This window comes from Lactuca serriola, chromosome 5 (genome assembly GCF_051521515.1).
Source record: "Lactuca serriola cultivar US96UC23 chromosome 5, Lser_US96UC23_V15, whole genome shotgun sequence".
In the NCBI taxonomy this organism is placed as follows: Eukaryota; Viridiplantae; Streptophyta; class Magnoliopsida; order Asterales; family Asteraceae; genus Lactuca; species Lactuca serriola.
This window is the reverse complement of record NC_136412.1, coordinates 343,250,339-343,268,251: the sequence shown is the minus strand read 5'-3', so window position 1 is coordinate 343,268,251 and position 17,913 is coordinate 343,250,339. Positions and strand designations below refer to the sequence as shown.

General features: G+C 33.4%; 1 long non-coding RNA gene and 1 pseudogene across 2 annotated transcripts; both read left to right on the top strand.

The window, feature by feature from the left end:
- The first annotated feature begins 215 nt into the window (after positions 1 to 215).
- LOC145055432 (uncharacterized) lies at positions 216 to 1,939 on the top strand. The gene is made up of 4 exons (XR_013685182.1): positions 216 to 607; positions 756 to 905; positions 1,390 to 1,461; positions 1,530 to 1,939. It is a non-coding gene; the product is annotated as an uncharacterized LOC145055432 (long non-coding RNA).
- A 2,447-nt stretch (positions 1,940 to 4,386) lies between these two features.
- LOC145052063 (serine carboxypeptidase 1-like) lies at positions 4,387 to 15,374 on the top strand (annotated as a pseudogene). Its single transcript, XR_013683957.1, has 14 exons — positions 4,387 to 4,622; positions 4,734 to 4,881; positions 6,342 to 6,409; positions 6,868 to 6,982; positions 7,091 to 7,193; positions 7,275 to 7,312; positions 7,405 to 7,506; positions 7,944 to 8,024; positions 8,116 to 8,358; positions 8,595 to 8,660; positions 8,739 to 8,860; positions 14,703 to 14,816; positions 14,931 to 14,976; positions 15,291 to 15,374. The product of XR_013683957.1 is annotated as a serine carboxypeptidase 1-like (transcript).
- The last annotated feature ends 2,539 nt before the right edge of the window (positions 15,375 to 17,913 follow it).

Below are 17,913 nucleotides of genomic sequence, written 5' to 3'. Positions count from 1 at the left end.
CAATTTTGGTGACTTAGATCATTCCGTGGAGGGAATACATTACTCCGCGGAATGGATCTTTCCCAAAATCGAACCTTTGAATCTTTACATCCCAAATATATATATATATATATATATATATATATATATATATATATATATATATATATATATATATATATATATATATATATATATATATATAATCAATTGGGTTTTTGTAACAATTTGAATCATATACGACATTGATCAAAAGAGGGAACCTGAGAAATACCCCGGAAATTGCCCGGTGCCAAATTTTAAGTCGAATATACCCAATCGCCGGCAAATGACGTTCGTCTGATGTCGTTGTCGTCGGATTTGAAGTCGTCGCCGGAATCCTCGATATCAACAGTCGATGCGAAGGAACATTTTTGCCAAATTAGTGCCCACCGCTTATCTTAGTTTTCTCCACATCACCGCTTCAATCCATCCTTCCAGTTTTAAAAAAAGCGACCGTCTCCCTCTCCATCACCGGCAAACTCGATGTCACGTTTTCTGTCTGCTTTCGTCATCATGTCGACGCGTATTGCAACAAACACATATCTAGAAATTGGCTAACAGTCGAAGAAGACGATGATGTCAGAGAGTAAGCGTTGTTCACTACTTTTTCTTTGCTTGGTCGCTGCTTCCCTCTTCTTTTCCCTTCTTCATCAAACCTTTCAGTTTCCTGATTAACTTCTCCTCTACTGAAACCCTAATTTTTTTTTATTGTTGATTTATGGTACAAATGCCAGAATATATGAATGATGGAGAGGAGTGAGATCAACCGATCTCTGATATAATTTGAATCTAGCAAGAAAAATTGATCAATATCACTGAACTTTTTCAGAAATTTTGGCATTTGGGAATTGGGCTCATTTAAGAGATATCTGAAGAAACCGATTGTAAGTTAATTGTTCTCTTTCAATTGATTACAGTTTAATAGAAAAGGTCTCCAATTACACATGAAATTTAATTATGCCCTACTCAGTTATTGAGTTTTGAAGTTGAGTTTCACAATGTATCCCAACTGCTTGATGAAATGCTTGAACCAGATTCTCCTTTACTATATTTTTCCACGCTTACTATAGGTTTCCTATAGTGAAAAGCAGATGGTAAACCTTTTGAAATGACCATTTTACCCCCCATTTTATTTGCTGATAAGTTCCAACTTGAATTAAAATGTGTGATAATACGCTGGTTTTCTTTTTATGATTACCATTAAAATCTAAACAAAACACTGTTTGATAAAAAATAGTTAAAAAAACCAATTCGTTCTTTTGCTACATTTGTAAAACCAATAGAATGCTATAAAAGGCAAGAAAAACATATACTTGCCTTCTTTTTACCGAGATGTGTGGGATCACATCCGGAATCTGTTTTATCCAGGTGGCAAGCGACAACTGTATGGCTACCTGGCAACGAAATGAGATTTGGATTTCTTCAATCAGCATTGTGAAGGTGTGTTGAATTTACTTTTCCAATTCCATTCTGGTGCTTTGAATCTAAAGATGGAATTTGTTGTTTAGGGTAATCAAAGGTTAGGTCACAAATGCTAAGCCTAACAGCAGGAGTTGGGCCAACTCTAAGCCGAGGGACCAAAGTTGACAAATTGTGAAACTGTGGTGGTGAAAATTTGAAGTGCAATTGGCAGATTATATATCTATATCAATTCAAGAATCAAACAAATGAAATGATTTAAGAGTTCCAACTTAACAAAATGTGTTAAGTAATTAAGTTAATATCTGTTTATCCGTTCATTGAGTCAACGGATACATTTAGTAACATTTTAAGTGGAACTCCCTTTATGTATTTAACTAGGGAGGTGATATTGCCACTGCAAATTTTAATGCTTCCACTGAAATAAAATTTGAATTGACAACTGTGCCCCTAAAGTAATTACGGATGTATGCCAAATTATAATTTTTTGATGGTTTTATTATTTATTGTAAACCTTTTAATTACTGTTTCAACTCTATTATCCTCAGTTCCCAACCCGTAACCTCATTGTTTCCGGACAAAACAGTTTTTTTTTTTTTTTTTTCCGGTCATCATTTATTTTCCGGCCACCATTCTTCTTTTCTCAGATACTAAATTTCCCAAATGCTCGAGCCAACCATACCCAACAACGCTCCACCTCCTTTATCCCAGTTGTCTCTCTCGCTGCTGAAAAAAAAACAGATCACCCACTCAAACAGACTAACCCTATTTATCACAAGCAACCTTGCGAGAGACAATGCTCAGAACCAATAAACTCTATCACCCTTATCATCCCTATTTATCTTTATCTCTTCCTCGTCGAGTTGTCGAGTTGATAGACATCACGAAAAAGATGACCATCAAGGTAGGAACTTTATCCCATTTGCAACGCCTATAAACCTAGAGAGATTAAGAATGCAAACTCGGTTCTGCATAGAATCACAGGTTGTTTAAAAAAAGATTTGGTTTTCAAACAAACTGGAGAAACTCACAACCATTTCATTGGAGACTATCATGTTGGATAAAAAGGGTACCGATGGTGGGAATCGCCAGGAATTTGGTTTCTACTAACAAGGTCAACCATTTGGATTTAGTAGTTGAGAAAAGAAGATTGGTGGCCGGAGAAAAATGATGATCGGAAACGATGATGGTGGTGGGGATGATAGACAGTGATTAAAGAATATATTTTTTTAATAACACAATACAATGGTACAATACTCATGAAATTTCTGTATCTTTTGAAGTCAACAAAGTTCTACTTTTACAGATGATTCATCACCTACAATACATTTACGAGGGATACTACCAGGCGAAGATCATGGGTTTTTTTAAATAAAGATTGTTATTTCTTTTTCTCAGGTAGTAGGGGCATAATTGACAATTTATATTCTTTCAGTGGAAACATAAAAAATTACAGTGGCAATATCAGCTCTCATTTAACTATTATAGGAATCCATTACTCATCTCCAATAATTTTACTATTTTATATTTTATGAGCACATTATATAGTTATTTCCTACTAATGCAGCACTTTTCGTTTATTGGTGCAATACCAACCACTTTAGAACAGGGAAGATGGACCTTCACATTTCCCCTAATAGATAATGTTGTGACTAAAATGCATCTGCCAAAAGAGCCTTACTGTTATTTGTTGGGTGATTCATGGATCCAAATTTGAAAACAACAATGTATTGTCATGCTCATTAATGACTCTAATTGAATTTGCGTTAACTAAAAAAAAAAATTGAAGGCTTCCGATCCCTGCAAAGCGGGGGACACTTCTCTAGTTTATATTAAAACTGAAAGTAATATAAAGATTATAGTTAAACGTTTAAAAATTTAAAACTAAAGGGTTGAAAAAAAACAAGATTGAAACGTTGGGTGGATTGATGGGGGCCACCACCCCATTTTTACAAAGAGAAATGAAACAACCAATTTTGAAATCGGTTTGAATCAGCCGGTTGGATCGAAAACCGAGGGAGAGGGCATTTCAGCTATCACCGGTTTTATGTCGATTTGTGAATGATTGAAACGACCGATTTTTAGAAAAACCTGGTTGAACTCGTGAAAATAAACCGGTTGAACTGGTTAAACCGAAAATAAACACATGGGAAAGAACCATTTGCATAATAAACTTTGGTGATTTTCTTTTTCAAATCTATTTAGTTTTTTCTAAATAAAAACATATAGTAAATGTTATAATGTTTTTTGATATGTTTGTATTCATCTAAAACTATAGTTTGTTTCGGTATTATATTTTATTTCTTTTTGACGTATATGGATTGATGTAAAACACTAAAACGTATGGATATGTGTTATTTTAATGTATTTGGATTAATCTACAACTTATTTTATGTATATTTTTAATGTTTGAACTAGTAAACGTCAAATTCATGATATATATATATATATATATATATATATATATATATATATATATATATATATATATATATATATATATATATATGAAATAGGAAGAAATATGAAAATTATAGAAACCGGTTGACCTGACGGTCGAACCGGGAATCGGTCACCATACCGGTTCAACTAAAAAACTGGTTTTTAAAACATTGGAAACAACCCTATTTTTACAAGGAGAAAGCAAAATTAACATATATTTACAAAGAAACTCACCCTTTTTATATGTACTTAACAAATTGTTTTAACGCGAACTCATTTAATACATTACTCGATTGGTACAACCCATCCATTTTGCCATATTGTAAAGTAGTTAAACTATTTAAACCAAAACAAATTAACCTAGTTTAGAACATAAAAGTAAATGATTGTAATTGGAACTCATTTAACACGATACCTAACCCGTCCAACCCATTATTTTTATCAACTTTAAAACAATACTTGTCAACTTGGGTCCTAAAAATAAGGAGGATGCCTTTGTGTGAATAGAGAAAGTTTCCCACAAAACTTCAAAACAGATTCAAGAATCTTTCCCCCTTTTCTCTTTCTTGAAACCCTCAAACTGACTATCTTAACATGATTAAGATATTGGAATCAATCCACCTATTCTTATTAATCTATCTCTCATTCACCAGTTTCTTGGCACAATCTGCCCCTCAGAATGCAATAGTTTCTCAAGTTCCTGGGTTTAATGGCATTCTTCCCTCCAAACACTACGCTGGGTACTCTTAATGTTTGCTTTCTTCCCTTCTTTCTTGATGTTTTTAGGAAAAGATTTGAGCTTTCTTGATGTTTTTTTTGTTTGTTTTGCATAATCTTTGATGGGTTTACAGGTATGTGACACTAAATGAAAACCATGGGAAAAAATTATATTATATTATTATGTGCTTTCAGAAAGAGACCCTTCTAAGGATCCAGTGGTTCTTTGGCTCAATGGTGGCCCTGGTTGCTCCAGTTTTGATGGGTTTGTTTTCGGACAAGGTATACTACACTTTTCATCACTGTTTTATTAGAAGCATGTATGTCTTGATTTATTTTCATATAATTATAATCCAGTTAACAAGTTTGTAAAGATAAGGGATATGTTGATACCATGTCATGATAACAAGACACATAGATGATGGCATAATTGGAAGGCAAAAAGGATGAAAATGAGGGAGGAACATGTGTACTTAATAATTCAAGTGAAAGGTGCTCTCAGCTACAGTTGGTCAAGTTAGTAGCTTTTGAGGAATCGAATGATAAAAAAAGCACACAAGTTGAGAGTTCTTTAGAACTCTTGTGAAAAAGCATTTGGCTTACCACAAAAAGTCTCTCCAAAAAGAACATGAAACACCCCTCGTAGGGCCTGTTTGGGAAGTAGTAATATCTTAACTTTAGAGTAAATATTTGTAAATAGTGGAAAATCCTAAATCTCTCAAAATGTTTAAGCTAATAAATGTTTTAATAAATATACAATGCGTATCAATCCCTATCAAATACAAACTAAAAGTAGAATGTCCACTATCTCCAAGGCCATCTCTAGGTTTATTCTCTTTGTAACTCTTCTCATCTCATCATCTCTATAAGATTTCACCGAAACCTGGCACCCGAGTCACACATGTCCAGAATAGTATGTTAGGGTATAAAGTCTAGTGAGTTACTCAAGGGTCAGACAACGTATAGAATCAACAATTTATACAAACCTTTCAAAAAGCTCTTTCTTCTTAAATCCCAAAAATCTCTCTAAGTTCTTAACTATGTATAAATGACAACATAGGTTACTACATAGGGGTTTCACCCCACACTCCACATGTACTCAAAATTTCACCAAGATCAAGTGTTGCTCTCCCTGTCTCTCTTAAACCCTCATCATCACCATTAGAGACCTTAAGCGATCATCTTATAGGTATTTATACACATCCCTTACAAATTTTACTCTTTATTTATTCAACATTCAAATAATTATCTCTTTCTTGAATAGAGCTTTCGTCCCTCAAGAAGTGGTAATATCCTCAAAGTCACCAAGACTCATCATTTATCTTAAACAAAGGTTCAAGTACAACCAAAGATAGCAATGTACTTTAAAATTTAACTTACCTTAATGTTTATCTTGAGAAATCTCTATCTCTCGATCTATTTTAATTCAGCTACCACACAAATCTCAATTAAATATCAACAATCATATCCTGACACTACTTAGTCCCTGTGGCCATGGAGGTTCGCCTGCAGTGACTCGAGGGCATGAGGCATAGCCTCATATTTGTACCGGGGGATTAGTCGGTGCACGAAAGCTGACCCAAAACCCTTGTTAGGGAAGTTCCCTTTCCAAAAAAAATATATCAAACAATCAAATAAAAAAATAGTATACATCTCATCACAAGGTTAAAATAATTTAACCTTTATTCACGGGTGTTAGATTGTTTAATCAGTCTTAAGAACAACGGGATGTTGTGTTGCAGGTCCATTTGATTTTGAGAAAACTGAAAGCATGCCGAAGCTTCATATAAATCCTTATGCATGGAACAAGGTTTATATATACCAATGTTTTCGATCTCATCAAAACTAATTTGATAATCAGTTTGAATGCAAGAAATAGCAACGCACTTTCATTGATTAGTTTATTTTAGTATCCTACTTTTATTCCTTCCTATTACATTGTATTATAAAAAATCCATCCAATTAAAAGCAATGTTATCCAAATACAAGGCAACTTTCACTCATAATTTGTTAGAATTTTTTAAAATGTAATGTCTAAATCAGATATTTTTTTGAAGTATAATAGTAAAGTTGGTTAGATTTTTCAATGTACAACACGCCTAAATCAAAAAAGAAAAATGCAAGTACAATGAAAGTGGAATGTTATGATACAAAAATAAATAAAAGTATGTTGCTATTACTTAAATTTAGCCCTTCATAATGTTACTAATTACATAAAGTTGATCAACAGAAAAAATTATAATTCTGGTTGCGAATCTAATTTGCAAGGTTTCAAGTGTGATATTTTTGTGTTGGAGTTGGAATGTCTTACTCCAGGAACAGATCCGACTATATCAACAGTGATGTAATAACGACTTTAGATTCCCACAAATTTCTCCTTGAGGTATTCTCGAGAAAAAAAAAAAAAACAACAACATGCACCTTTTAGCATGTACATTCTATTTTCAGATATTAACATATATATTTGCATTTCGGGTTTGTGTGAATTTAGTGGTTCAAGTTATATCCTGAATACCTTTCAAATCCTTTTTTCATCGCGGGTGAGGCATTTGCTGGAATTTACATCCCTCTATTGTCTGATCAAGTGATGAAAGGTAAATATTTGTGCATTGGACCCACACAAACCAGGCTTATTCTGAGTAAATTATGATAATGCCCTTCTCAATTTTTTTCAGGACTTGAAGCTGGTGATAAACCCACTCTCAACTTCAAGGTGCATTTCCCATTAAAAACGTTGTGATACACACACACACAAACACACTCACAGCTATTGCCTTGACCTAAATACATTAGATAATTATACAGGGTTACATTATCGGAAATGGACTTTGCGATGAAGCGTCTGATCACAATGCTATTGTTCCATTTGCACATGGGATGGGCCTCATTTCGGATGAATTATATCAGGTAATATTCCAATGTTCCAACAACGGATCCTTTGACTTTGTACGTAGGTCAAACCTATCATGCTTTAAGTTCCAAATTGACATGGATTTACGTTGAAAATTTGACATCCATGCATGGGGTCTTTTTGTAGTAAATGGTTTAGGGTTAATATATTTATAATTCCAGTAAAGACTTTAAGAATATACAAATCAACTAAAGAAGTTATGAACTAGTCGTTTCGAGTTTAAAAGTCAAACCGTTGTTGGACCTTTGACTTTGGAGGTACGTATGTTGAAGAAATTTCTAACAGAAGTAAGGAATTAATGTAATACGGATTATAGCCTGAACCTGGTAGTGATAAGTACCTAGAGAACAGTGACAGTTTTAAGTTAGTATTAGTGTAAATGTTTTTAGTTAAAAATTGTTATCATAACTTCACCCTAAGCACGTACGTACAGGATGTTACCAAGGTGTGTGAAGGGAAATTTTACAAACCTCCAAGCCTAGAATGTGAATTCCAGCTTGACAAAGTTTACCAAGTAATCGTCTTTTTCATTCTTCATTCTTAAAAAAATTAAATTACGTGTTCTATTGCTTACGTTGGATTTGAACGCGTGCATATATATCCAGCATCTTGATGGTCTAAACGTGGATAACATTATCAAACCATGCTTTATTGGAAAAAAGATTAGACATGAAAATACAAAATTGCCACTGAGCTTTAGGAAATTGGGTGAGACTGAAAGGCCACTTCCTGTGCGAACCAGAATGTTTGGGCGTGCATGGCCTTTTAAAGCTGCGGTGAAGCCTGGTTATGCGCCTTCTTGGCTGGAGCTTCTCAACGCCACACAAATTCGAGGCTCCCCATGTTCAGTAAGTCATTCAAACATAATGATGAAGGAGGATTTTGGGTATTGTCTTACTAGTCGAATACTTTTAGTGGGCCCATTTGTTAGCGTTATATTGTGATTGGTTTGCATAGGACAAAAAAATTGAACATATTGTCAGATGTCCGACATAGTGACTGATGTGTTTTTTTTCCGTTTGTGTAGTATTAATAAAACCATTTGTTACGTTTTGGTTCTTGAATATTGTTTCTACTTTTGTAGGACGATAGTGTGGCAATTAAATGGCTAAACAACGAAGCAGTTCGAAAGGCAATTCACGCCGACCCGGTAAGATATAATAGGTTTCCCTTTATAGCTAGATTATGGCGATTGAAAGTGAAGTTAAACATTTAATGGATACTTCAGATTAGTAAAGCTGGAAAATGGGAGATTTGTACGGGCAGGGTAAAATATAATTCAGAAGTTGTAACCATGATTGACTACCACAAAAAACTCACAGCGGGTGGCTATCGCGCTCTTATTTACAGGTATACCCATCTCTAGTGTAACCTTTTCTTATACGGGCAGGAAACCAAATGGATAAATAACAAAAAAAAAAAAACTCTGTTTATACCAAAATTCTAGTTTGACACTTTGTTTTTTTTTTCTCAAATTTGACACTGTGTTTTCCAATATGTTATAATTCTGACCACTTGACCGGTCAACCAGGTTACATGCTGACGTGACATGATGACGTGTCAGTTTTGATGACGTGGCATGCAGACATGATATGCTGATGTGTCAAAATTGAATTTTTTTCCACAAAAAACACTAAGTTTCAATTTTTTTTCGATTTTGACACTAAGTTTAATTTTTTCTTTCAATTTTGACACTATGTTTTTTTGTTCCAAATCGAACATCATTTATCAAATTCTGTTTAATTTTGACAATTTTCCATTTGAAACCATATAACTATACTTTTTTATTACATTTTAAACTGTATAAATATATTTTTTTCGTTTAAAACCAACATTTTTATTTAAATACAAGGTATTTTTTTCATTCGAAGCATAATGTATAAATATGTATTAGTTATATCATGAAATCAAATTAACCATAAAAATTTCATGGGTTGCAAACTTGACATTCGGGTTTTGATCGGTTACACGTCTCCAAACCTCCAAACTCATTTTAAAGTTGCGTATTTAATATAAAGTACGGTTTTTATATAACTAATACATATTTATACATAAAATTATGGTTTGAATTTAAAAAAAAAAAATAAACTTGTGTTTATACAAAACTATGGTTTTTAATTGAAAAAAAAACATTTATACGGTTTAAATGTATTAAAAAAATATTTATACGGTTTCAAATAGAAAATTGTAAAAAATGATGTTTAATTTGGAACAAAAAAACATAGTGTAAAATTGAAAGAAAAATTAAACATAGTGTCAAAATCGAAAAAAAAGTGAAAACTTAGTGTTTTTTGTGGAAAAAAAATTCAATTTTGACACGTCAGCATGCCACGTTATCAAAACTGACACATCATCATGTCACGTCAGCATGTAACCTGGTTGACCGGTTAAGTGGTCAGAATTATAACAAATTGGAAAACACCGTGTCAAATTTGAAACAAAAAAAAAAACACAGCGTCAAATTAGAATTTTTGTATAAACTGGGTGTTTTTTTTTTGCTATTTACCCATATGTACGCTTTTATTGTCGTTATTTGTAAATATTTAGTAACATGTTTTATAGACTAGAAATATGTATTTATCCTTATATTTTATAGATTGTATGTCGAGTATATAATGAGGAACCTTCTCAACGAGAAGAACAATCTCAAATTTTGTCAACTTTGTCCGAATGAAGTAGCAAAATGGTAGAATAGACGTTTTCTTCTCGTTTAAATTTAAAATCCTCTATCATCCACAGTTACGTTACGGGACTATCTCCGGCAGCAAAGGGAGCCATAAACACTGTTTTGGTCACACAAATATCTTAATCTTGTCCCTGCGATGGAAGCATAGTGGTTGAGGTGCGATATTCGATACAGGAGTTCCCAGGTTGCCCAAAAAATTGCAAGTGCTCTGAGATTGACCTCCAATGTGATGGGCCTTGGGGTGGGGTTGTGTGGTTTACCATTTGTTTTGAGATCTTACTCCTCCATAGAGTGAAGTTATTCTTACTGATGAACTTATATATCATCACATGAGGGGTTATTACTTTGTTTCTTTGCTACCCAAAACACCTTGAAAAAATACCCTTCACTCACAGATTTCCCACGGCCCAGACCAAGAATTTATACATCGATATACATTGGATGTTGAAAATATAGTCTTTATGACTAGCGACAAGTCCTACCTAGGTGGGTGAAGAAACCTTTACTGGGTTTATTAGTTTAAGCTCCACTCAAGTATTTGTTTTTTTCAATTCTTATTTTGAAGACAAAAACTGTTCTGGTAGGTTTTATTTTTTATGAAAGGTTGCACCCTTTCATAAACCATTATGGTTGTTAGGAACTGTTATATAATGATTGTTTAATTAATAGTGAGGATTAAACCTCATATAAATAAGGATACATATATGATTTTGGTCTAACCTAAACCCTAAGGGCCTTTTTTTGGAAACGGCAAATGATTAATCAGAAGCCTACTCGCATATTTCAACGAGCACCCCGGGTTCGAGCTCCTTTACAGGGCAAACCCAGCCCCCATAGGGAACCCTAAGGGCCTTGGGTCTAAACCCTAGATGCTTACATACAAACATCCCCCCCCCCCCCCCCCACACACACACACATTTTGGTCAAGAGAAGTCAATTAAACTGGAAAAATAAATAAAAGAACAAAAATTAAAAAACATAAATGAAGACATCGTCAACAGCGTTGGCAGGGCTCTAATGCTAGCGGCTAACAACAACTGCTCTTCGGGGAAAGAAAGAGAAAAGGCATCAACTATTGGCGGTTCCGCTATAGAAGAAGAGAGGGAAGACGATGGTGATAATTAGCGACAAAGGAGTAGAGGAGTCTGAAGCAGCGCGAAAGAAAACAAAAAAGAAAGAGGGTTCGAGCTGCGGCGGACGGAGCCCATTCCGACTGACTTAGAAAAGAGATCTAAAGAAGATGCGAGTTGAGGAGGAGGCAAAAGGCTCCAGGGGCCATCCGATGAGGAAGCCTAAGCAGACAAGGCAGTTGAAGAAGCCAATGAAAGAGCTCTAGTTTGGTGCCGACAACTGTTTTATTATTTAGGATGAGAGAAAAAAAAGGAAAAATATGGAGCATAATGAAGGCACCTCAGATGACTATGAGAGAATTTCGTCGTAGGTAGAGGGTAACGACTAAGGGTTGTGGTCAGCAGTAAACCTAGAGCTCTAATATCATGTTATAGAATAGATTGTTTGATGAATAGTGAGGGTTAAACCTTATATAAATAGGGATACATAAGGGGCCCTTGGCCTAACCTAAACCTAAGGGCTTTGGGCCTAAACCATATATACTAACATACTAACACGAATTAAGTTTATAAAGGCATTTGTTTTCCTTTTATTTTGTTAATCACATTTTCACATCTTTAAGATTATCATAGAAAAATGCAACGTATTGCGTTCATGAGAAGGGATTGTGGGATCATTGCATAACTTCTCTAAACTCAAGGAGGTCTTGTGAAGATCTTACCTGACTGACCCAAACATACAATAATGTGAGCTACTTATCCTTAAGGATAGTGACCGTCATGTCCTCCTTTTACTATTTTTCACAATTCCGTTTCTGTTTTTTACACACTAGTTCTAATATCGGGTAAAAAATTTGTGTTTCTTTTTGTATGTGAACTTGTGTGCTTGATTCTCTACTCAATCCCAAAGCATAATTCTTTTTGCAGAGATATCCCAATTGTGGATCCAAACCGAAACCAATGACAAATCCCATAAAATCAGGACAAAATGTGAATGTTATTACCAACTTGTAGATTGAAAACAAACCCAGAAAAAACATCGCACCCCTGTTCTTAATCCCTCTATCTTGATTGATATGACCTCTATGAAGTTGAACTTGAGTCGTCACCCGATTAAAATATTTCATCCCTTTGATTGATCACTGAAAGTAGGGACAAGAAAACTTTCTTGATTGAAACCCTCCACCCTCTTTATGACTAACAATTATAGATTCATTATAGCTTCATTATTGCCTACCAAAAGGACAATGAAACAACCACATCGCTAATATATATCCTACGACCTAATTGGGTCAGTTTTGACATCGAATTTAATTAGTTACAAAATAGTCCTTGAACATTCAGTAAGGCCATATTTCACCACATCAACCCTAAATCACATCTTATAAAGTCAACTCCCATTAGGTCGTAGGTAAAGGAGAGGTTAGATGTAGATAATCAACTAGATATATTTGTTAACTCATATCATTGACACATTTCTCTTAAACCTATAAGGCTACAAGGTGTCGTAAGTGCTTACTGGCGGTATATATCCGACGTGGCATAATTCATCGCTCATCGTCGGTGAACACTGGGACGTGAGGTCGTTTTACCGGCGGTGGCTTTCTACCAGGTGTGAAGATTCGAAATTTTTACCGTTTAGGAGAATGGAACGTTACCAAATGGGTAGCAACAGCTATTTGGCAAAATTTCCTTTTTTTTAAAAAAAAAAATCTACTATATATACAATTCAATTTTCCAAAATTTAACCATACTATATACACTCTCAACAAACATTTTTCATTGAAAACGTCTTCCAACAATCCAAACTCTTCCAAACAGAATGCTCCAAACCAAAATGTTAACAACTCTTTCGCACTTTTCGGCTACGATCCATCATCACCACCACTTTACCGGCCAAAAATGGATAGTGTTTCTAACTATTATTCACAATTCCAAAGGCTCCAACAATTCCATTTCCAATCTTAACCCCAAACCCAATTTTCATCCCAACTGTCTTTCACACCTTCAACCAAAATTGTTTTTGATCCCGAACACGAAGAACAACAACAACAACAACATCAACAACAAAAGAAAGGGAAGGCTGATCCAAGAAGATGGACACAAAAAGAAAAAGTTGAGTTAGCAAAGGCATGGCTCGAAATATCCGAAGATGGTGGCACGGAAAAGGGTCAAAATCGTGATCAATTTTGGTTACGTATCACGGAGCAATTTTGTACGTGAATGGGTCAAAATCCAAAGTATCAGACCTCTGACCAATGTAACTCCAAATGGGATCTTATGAACAAACTCGTCACACATTGGAATGAAATTTACACAAACTTTGAAAAGCAATGGGCTAGCAGAGAAAGTGAAGCGGGTTTGTTGAAAAAAAAACACACGCTACATTCCAAGATGATATGCTAAAGCCTTTTAAGTTTATTCGTGTGCGTGAAGTTGTCAAAAGAAACATTAGGTGGAGGGAACTTGCAACACATGAAGAAACTGCTAATCCGCCAAAAGAAGCCGAACATCTTCATATTCGAGCTCACAACAAGTCTCATCAAATGGTCATGTAAGCATTAATCTTAATGATGATAACAACGACATCGAAGAAATACGCCCGCCTCCTCCTCCAATGGGAAGGGATAAAACAAAAGCTCGAGCAAAAGGAAAAAAGAAAAGTAACTCTTCAAATTCGTTAGTCAGAACCGAGCAGTCAGTTAGATCGGAAGAAATGATGACACAATTGGCACAATTGAATTCAACTTTGGAAAGGCATATCGTTGAAACCGTCTGACTCACATAGAATTCGTTGTTAATACAAGATGTGAGACATCTCGATCCCGAAGATCAAGAGACGGCTAAAGCAGTGCAGGAGTCGATTTGCGAAAAATATAAACTAAACCGCAAATGAAATTTTGAAGTCATGTTTTTTTCTAGATTTTTTTTCTAATGTAATTTTTAATTTGATGTTATTTTTTATTTTTAGGATTTCATAAATGTAATTTTTAATTTTATGTTACTTTTAGTATGGTTTTTACAAAAGTTATTATTTTTTTATTGAAATTAAAAATTAAAAATTAAAAAAAAAAAAAAAAAAAAAAAAAAAAAACTCATAGGTAAACCATTTACCACACCCTAGTTCATAGGTGAAAATTGTAAAAACCATGAAAGTTGGCATGGCGTCTACATGACACCTTTTTACCATTGGTAAAAAATGCACCACAGCCCTTAGCCTAAGGTCATATACAATCTCGTCCCATTAACATCAGGTGCTAGTTCCAGTCTAGCTGGTTTTGTTTTGTTTTGACTTGTCTTGTGTAACAAACAAACGAGTATAGAATACGAGAGTAATGCTCATGTATTTATACAGTTTTTCCATCATGCATCATATTACATCATACAAATGGTACAAAAAAAATAAAAAAGCTATAAATTTCATATACTCGTGTAGTGGTGATCATGATCTGCGTGTTCCTTACACCGGAACTGAAGCCTGGACACGATCGTTAGGCTACAAGGTTATCGATGAGTGGAGGAGTTGGAAGGTCGATGGCCAGATCGCGGGGTATGTTTTCCTTTCCAAATAAAAAAATACTTTCCTAAACATAAATGAGTACATATAGTATATTTTTACGATGTGAGTGATACATTTATGTTTAAATATTTCTCCTCATTGCAGATACACACAAGGATATGATAAAAATCTCACGTTTCTCACGGTCAAGGTTTGTCACACAAAATTTAGGATGCATGTAATAAAATGATGTTTGAAGATGTGCAATTTGAATGCTTTTCATATCCAAGTGCATACCTTTTGCTTTACTAGGTCGTCCCATGTCTGAGCATATATCCGAAACACTTTTTTTTGCAAAACAGTATGACACTGGAACAAACTAAAGTGCATTTTTGAAACATAAATTGGAAATAATATAAGATGAGAGGTGATTAAACATTTAAGCAGTGGTGAGGGACTACTTGCTAATTAGGCTAAATGTTCATATGTTCATTTAAAGTTGATTATATGTTTGTTCTGATGTAGGGCGCGGGGCATAGGGTACCCGAGTACAAACCTAAAGAAGCATTGGTGCTTTACTCCCGTTGGTTAGAGGGAAAGAAAATATAGGAGAATCCCGTTGATAAGCGTGCTTGTTAATTTAAGTACAATTTGGTAAATTGGTGTTATAGGGAAAAGAAAAAGGCAACTCATGTACAATAAAACAAATCAAATTCTCGTTGCTATGAAGGCCCGTTATGGTTTGACATTTAGATTGTTGTTATCGGGCTGGTTCGGGGATTTTAAGAGCATTGTGCAAGAAAAAAAATGGGGTCCTCAATACAATTTTTTGATATATAAGGAAAACAAACTTAAAACGGTGAAGTGTCGTTACGTAAAACTTAAAAGTAAATAAATTAATTAAAAAGGAACATATGGAATTTTATAAAAAGTTCGAACGGATAATTACGTAACTTCTAAAAGTGATTTGTTAAACATAGCATAAAGTAATGGCCAAAACTGTAACTTGAATTTAAAATATCAAAATGTTGTGCATAAGAATCGAACCACCTACACTTGATTCAAAAGAGAGGATGCACTTATGCAAATTGACATAAAATAATGGTTAAAACTGTAACTTGAATTTAAAATATCAAATGTTGTGCACAAGAATCGAACCATCTATGCTTGATTCAAAAGAGAGGATGCGTTTATGCTAATTGAGCTACCAAGTTTTTATGCAAAACCTTGAATAAATATATATATATATATATATATATATATATATATATATATATATATATATATATATAGTTATTAAATATATAATTTAATTAAACTCGGGCTCTATTTTTTCCGGGGCCCTGTGCGGCTGCACCTTTTGCCCACCCTTAAAATCGGGTCTTGTTGTTATTTTCACCATATTATACTATATGTTTTGAAAGTTTTTACAGTTTTGTTTCATTAAGTGGTATTTATTAACTTGTAATACATATATCGCTGTAAACACATAATGTATTCGGTAGTAATGTGTAGGGCTATAAACGAACAGAACGAACACGAACGGAGGCTTGTTCATGTCCATTCGTTTAAGTTAGCCGAACAAATGAATGAACACGAACGAATAAACAAACGGGTTTTCTTATTCATGTTTGTTCGTTTAACAAATTACATTGATCATGTTCGTTCATTTATATTCGTGAATATGTTAAACGAACTTAAATGAACGAACATAAATGAACAAAGATAAATAAACATAATTGAACATATGAACATATAATGTAGTAATGTAATCAAACACAATTAATCATATATGAACACAAAATTAACTTATATATATATATATATATATATATGTACAAACATAAACGAACGTAAGTGAACAACATAAATGAACGTTCATGAACATAATTGAACGAACATGACTATTTTTCATGTTCGTTCGTTTAACTAACCAAACGAGAATTTGTGTTCATGTTCGTTAATTTATTAACTAAACAAACTTCCCGTCCAACGGTTCATGAACAGTTCGTTGAACGTTCAGTTCAGTTCACGAACAGTTTGTTGAATGTTCAGTTCGTTTACAACCCTAGTAATGTGTGTTACCTTATGTTGGTATAACATGACTATGAGGCCAAGAACTATGCACTCCACACCAACTTCAAGCTTATCTTCATAAATGACTCGGTTTGTAATACATCATCAGCATTTACCAAATTTTGAACTTCATCTTGTTATAAAATAAAGAATAAACCATAATAAACACAATCAAACACCATGATATATATATATATATATATATATATATATATATATATATATATATATGAGTTAGGTTCAAATGTTTTTACTATCTATTGTGTGCTTGTAGGATTGATTTTGCACCAATCATTTTAGTTATTTTAAGAAAGTAATTAATGCATATTAAATGCTGAAGTTCTAATTAATGCTCATTATATCTTTAACATCTAATATGCATTAATTACTTTCTTAAAATAACTTAAATGATTGGTCCAGAAACAATCCTACATGTACACAATAGATAGTTAGAATAATATAACCTAACCCTATATATATATATATATATATATATATATATATATATATATATATATATATATATATATATATATATAGGTCTACATTATTTTGTTTTTTACAAACTATTGTATGCCAGAATGCACAAATATGGACCAACGGATGGAATTAATCAATGGACATAATTTGAGAGTGTATGATATTACAATGGGATAACATGTATTATATAATCATACAAATTTTAGCAAAAATGTATTTTGGACAATTAACTACATTTATAAAAGGAAATTTTCAGATTTTTAGGGATAATTAATTCTCCTAATTTTAAAATTTTGAATTTTTTAATTAATTCAATTTTAATTCTAACGTAATTTGTAAACATAACCGATTTTATTCTATCAGAATGTTTTTTTGCTATGATGATGTTCTTTCAGAATTTTATTCTATTAGATTATTATTGAAGAATAAAAAATTTCTTGAATCCGAGATTGAAAAATAACAACATTCTAATATATTCTTATACATCCGAACTTAAATACAAATTCATACATATTCTTACAGACTAAAAGTCTTATACATTTTAATATAATTATACATATTCTAAAAGAATATCAACAAAAATGAATAAAAT